The 5,190-nt window shown below is 58.2% G+C and overlaps 1 protein-coding gene across 2 annotated transcripts in view; it reads left to right on the top strand.

Annotated features, from left to right (window-relative positions):
* The first annotated feature begins 2,575 nt into the window (after positions 1-2,575).
* Positions 2,576-5,190, top strand: part of LOC125917793 (epoxide hydrolase 1-like) — a 27,222-nt gene continuing 24,607 nt past the window's right edge. The window contains exon 1 of one of the 2 annotated variants that reach the window (XM_049623899.1): positions 2,576-2,703. The gene's annotated coding sequence lies outside the window, so the exon portion shown is untranslated. Of the gene's footprint in view, positions 2,704-3,211; positions 3,343-5,190 lie in introns of those variants that run through there. The other variant, XM_049623897.1, reaches the window with a different exon arrangement.

The raw sequence follows: 5,190 nt of genomic DNA, 5'->3' as shown, positions 1-5,190 counted from the left end.
CCTGGGCCTCACGGGTTCCGCTGGCACACATGGGGTCCTCGCCCCGGCCAGAGGGCTAGTCTCGCGAAGATCAAGTGATCCCCTGGTGCCAGGTGAGCCTCCTCTCCCTGCGCCCCGGGATTCTCATCCCTGGTGACAAAGGAGGTGGAAACGCACCGTCTCTGAATCCCGGACGAGCCCCCAAGTCATGCAGCAGGATTTTCACACAGAGTCGTGACGTCAAGGCTTTTCTTTCCTGGAAGCAACTTTATTCCTGCCAACACCACTCAGTTGGGTTCCCACCCAAAGAACTGAGTCCCGAACACCACGTGGCATAGTTTTTTTAAATATATTTTCTACTTCCTTGTCTCCCGTATATGGTAACATGCAAACATGCAGTCTGATTCAGTGGTCTCCTGTTACAAGGTCATGAGGGATGCTGTCACAGAGGCGTTTGGCCAGGTTGCCTTGAGGTTTTTTTGTTTTGTGTTTTTCTTTCCTTAGGGAGGGGACTCTACCACAAAACAGGGTTCCTGTTTTTTAAAAAAAGTGGTGGGTCAGATTTGGCCCGTGGGCTGTAGTTTGCTGATGCCCCACAGGTCTAGAGCAAGCATCTGCTCGCTTCTGGTTGAAGAAAGGTTTTCAGCTTTGTCTTGCTAACTCAGTCACCCTGCTTTTCACCTTACAAAAACTCGTTGACATTTCTCCTCTGCTGCTATCTTTTCTCCCACTCACTTTATCCCTGTGGCATTTACAGCTGTTTTCCCCCTCTGTAGTTATTTTCACGTTGTTTTCAGTAGCGGAGACAAATGCATGTTCGTTAGGTCCACAAGTTTTTAAGCTTTTTCTTTCAAAATAATTCCAAACTTAAAAGTTGTTGCAAGAATGGGACAAAGAGCTACCATACACCCTTTACCCAGTTACAAATTGTTAATACTTTACAGCATTTCCTTTATAATTTCCCCCTCTAGATACAACCATTTCAGACCTGGTGTTCTATTCACTACTCCTTAAATACTTAAGTGTAGTTAAAAAAAATTTTTTTTAATGTTTATTTATTTTTGAGAGAGAGAGAGAGAGAGACAGAGTGTGAGCAGGGGAGGGGCAGAAAGAGGGAGACACAGAATCTGAAGCAGGCTCCAGGCTCTGAGCTATCAGCACAGAACCCGACGCAGGGCTCGAACCCACAGACCTTGAGATCGTGACCTGAGCTGAAGTCAGATGTTCAACCAACTGAGCCACCCAGGTGCCCCTTCAGTGTATATTTTCTAAGAGCACAGATATTCACTCAGAAAAGAACTCAATTTTCCAAGATTTATGATGCTGTTGTTGAATCTACAGACCTTTCTCAGACGTCCCCCGTAAGTCCTTTCTAGAACTGTTCTCAGCCCAGGGCCGGGTCCAGGTACAACACTGTGGTTGGTTTTCAGGACTCTATAGCCTCCTTTAATGAGGAAAAGCCTGTCAGCCTTGTTTTGTGTTTCGTGACACTGACGTTGCTTTGACATTGCCATTTTTGGAGATACAGGCCGTTAGTTTGTGGAACGTTACTTAATTTGGGTTTTGGGTGATTTTTCTCATGTGTTCATTTTTGACATAAAGAATGCTGTTTCCTTTGTGGTGAACCCAGAACTGATCTACAATTTTTATTTAAGATTGCCCCCCACCCCCCCCCCCCCCCCCCGGAAATCATTTTTCATTCTACTTGAGGTTCCTGGAAACTTTCCAGATGTTACAAGCACAGAACGGTCTTTGTTCTGATTTTTTTTTTTTAATCTAATGTATTCTAGAGGTCCCATTATATCCATTCTTTTGCTTCATAAACCTTTTCAGTGGCTTTTGACACATGACAGTGAATACATGACTGTCTAAACTTTGCCCTGTTGACTGGGACTCTGCCTTATTTATTTATGGACTGCATATACACAGACTGCGATTGGAAATGCCTTGCACTATCGTAGATTTCGTATTCTAGTGCTGGGTGGATGATGTAAACAAGGAGGAGGGTGTTAGGACCCAGCAGTGAGCCCTGAGGTGACAGTCTCACCGCAGTTACTTGGTTTTATTTTTTTAATCTTTTATTTTTAGTTTATTTATTTATTTAGAGAGAGAGAGAGCACAAGCAGGGGAAGGGCAGACAGAGGGAGAGAGAGAAGCCCAAGTGGGCTCCAGCACCATCAGCCCAGAGCCTGATGTGGGGGTTGGAACTCAAGAACCTTGAGATCCTGACCTGAGCTGAGATCAAGAGTCAGATGCTTAACCCACTGAGCCCCCCAGGCGCCCCCACTGTAGTTCCTATAAAAACAGTTACTGAAATGTAATTCACACACTATGAAATCCACCCTCCTAAAGTGTACCGTTGAATGGGGCGTGCAGCCATCACCAGGACCTAAGTTGTACCATGATTTGTTACAGCAAATTTGAGTCCCTTGGTGAACCGGCCAGAACTTCTACGTGAAAGATTTGGGGGAAGGTTGGCCTGTGTGTGTGTGTGTGTGTGTGTGTGTGTGTGTGTGTAACAGACGGCAAGTTTTGGAAGAGTACAGAGATGCCAGGGCCCGCAGGGTGACAGAAGGCTCCTGCAGGAGGGCACCACTTCCGGGTGCGGCGCGAGCAAAGGCCTGGAGGCAGCGACGGTCCCGTGTGCCCGCTGGCCCGAAGCAGCCTCTCTGGGTGCAGGGGAGAGTCCGGGGCGGAGGTGAGCGGCCAGGCAGGAGGCCGAGGGTAAGTCAGTCCGCGGCACCCCGCCCCCGCGACAGGCCATCCGCCGGCTGAGGCTTGAGGGTGCCCGGCGTGGGGACAGTCGCCTGCGGAGCGCGGGAGCGAGGCGCCGCGGGGGCGCGAGCAGGTTACCGACCCTGGGCCGTCCCAGGGCCAAGGTCCGGGGATCGGTGCCCGCGGGAGCACTCAGCCCAGCACCCGCCGCTCCCGAGTCGGCGCCGCAGACCCGGGTCTTCACCGGGAGGACCGCGAACGGGCCCCGCTTTCGTGCACACCGCGTGCAAGTGTGCCAGCGCGTGGCCGCGCGAGTGGGCGAGGTGCAGGGGCGGCGAGGTCTGCGGGGAAGAAGCGGGAAGGACACGCGGCGTGCGAGCCACCGCCCCCCCCCCCCACCCGAGACAGCCGGCCGAGGGGCCGCACTCGGACGCGCCTCTGCGCGATCAGGTGCGCGGCGGCGCGCAGGTGACGCGCCCTTCCCGGGTCGCCCGGGTAACCCGGCCGGGTCGTCCCCAGGCCGTGGGCCCCGCCCCCGGCCGCCCCTCGGGGCCGAGCCTGGGCGGGATCAGCGCGGGGGCGCCCGGGGCGGCGGAGCCACAGTCCCGGCGAGCGCGCGCCGGAGCCCGGGGCCTGGAGCCGACGACCGTAAGGGGCGCGGGCTGGGGGCGGACGCGTCGGGGGGCGACTGGGGGCGCGCGCTGGGAGGACGGGTGTCGGGGCGCGGTCCCGGGGGGAAGAGTGGGTGTGGGGGCGCGGTTCCGCGGGGGGGCGGGCTCGGGGGGCGGGGGGCAGTGTGACTTACTCTCGCTTCGGGGACCCGCGTCTGCACCCGACGGAGGGCCTGGCGCGCCCATGCCTGCCCCCTCCGTGCCCCCGGGGCTGAAGGGGCGCGGCGCCCCCCCCCCCCCCGCCCCGCACTCTCTCCCGAGAGTTCTGCTAACAGGGTGCGTCGCGCCCCGCGGTGAAAAGCACGTGTTTGTCTCTGGACCCCTAAACCCTGCTCGGATCTTGAGTTTGGAAGGCGCTTTCTTGCCTTCGCTGTCCGCCGCCCCCGCCCCCGGGGGGAAAGGGGTGCCTACAGCCACCTGAGGGGACCCGGGCCTGGGTCCCAGTTGGCCGTGTGGCCCTGAGTTGCACCCGCCCCTTTCTGAAGCCTAGGCGAGGCGACGGGATCGTGGGGGCAGCGGCTCTAGCAGTGGTCAGTCCCAGTTTGACTTTTTTCTCCACCTGCTCCCTCCCGCCCCCCACCCCCCACCCCATAAGCCTCGGGGTCCGCAAAGCCTGGATGTGCCCTGCGCCCGCGTGGGCAGACACCCCTCCCCCTTTCTAGACTTCCCTCTCCCTGCCCGGGCGGCACCCCGGCTGGGGGGCGAGGAGGCCTGTGCATTCGGGGTCCCTGCTGTCCGTTCAGCGCCTTTGCTCGGATTTGTGAGCTCTGGTGGGAAATTGCTGAGGACACTGGCAAACGCTGTTTCTGTGCCCCTCCGCGGCATCGCCGAGAGCAACCGTTCTCAGGAGGCCTCGGGGGCTCCAGAAAGTAACACTGGCCTCTGCCCCGATGGCTGGAGGTTGTTGCCTGAGCGAGTAGGGGCTGGAGGGCAGAGCCCCACTGGGCCTGGCTTAGTAAGAAGTTCTGGGATTGTTCGGCATGTATCCCAAACGTCCGCACTTGGAGGGCCATGTGAGGACACTCTTGTTTCCCTGAGGAAGCTGGACTGTGCTCAGGGGTGCCTTCTGCCCTGGGCGGGGGGCTCAGCAGGGAACGTGGACTCACTGGGCTCCCAGGTTTGCTGGGGAGAGGTGGACGATAAAATAAACTTGTAAAATGTAGAGTACGTGTGCCGTCGGGTGTAGAGCCCTGGAAGAGGGAAGGGGGGTGTCCGATGAAAGGGATGCCTCGTCTGAGAGATGGTGGTTGAATGACCCCGAGGAGTTGGGAGTGGCCGGTTGCCGTCGGGCATGACAGTGCACCGGGCTGAGGGAAGAGCAGGAGCAAAGGCCCTGTGGCAGGAGCAGTCCTGGCATGGATGAGCTTTAGGTCTGTTTGCTGCGGGCGGGCCTGGCTGCCAGCAGTGTCCTTTGGTGTGAATGACCTCTTGCATAAACTGAACCAGCTTGAGAGCGAGAGGACTCAGAACTTCTGAACCTATGCTGCCTCTCCCCGACCCCCCAGTTCCAGGAACGGGAGGAGCTCCACGGCCAGTAACTGCTCAGCAGGGCGGCCGAGGTGAACCTCGACACCGTCTGCTCCGACCCACGTGCTCCCCTGTGCCTTAGGCACTCTGGCCAGACCGGCCTCGGGGAGCGGGGTGCCTGCCGGAAGTGACCGAATGCCCTTGGGCAGGGGGGGGCCTTTCGAGAAGGAGCACTGGCCATTGCAGGAAGCAGAGCACCTCCCCCAGGAGCCTCCCGCTCACGTCCGGGCACCAGGGGGAGCTCGCAGGGAGCCCCCCCCCCCCCCCCCCCCCCCCCCCCCCCCCCCCCCCCCCCCCC

The sequence above is a fragment of the Panthera uncia genome, unplaced genomic scaffold (assembly GCF_023721935.1).
Source record: "Panthera uncia isolate 11264 unplaced genomic scaffold, Puncia_PCG_1.0 HiC_scaffold_243, whole genome shotgun sequence".
NCBI lineage: Eukaryota > Metazoa > Chordata > Mammalia > Carnivora > Felidae > Panthera > Panthera uncia.
This window is presented reverse-complemented; position numbering and strand designations above follow the sequence as displayed.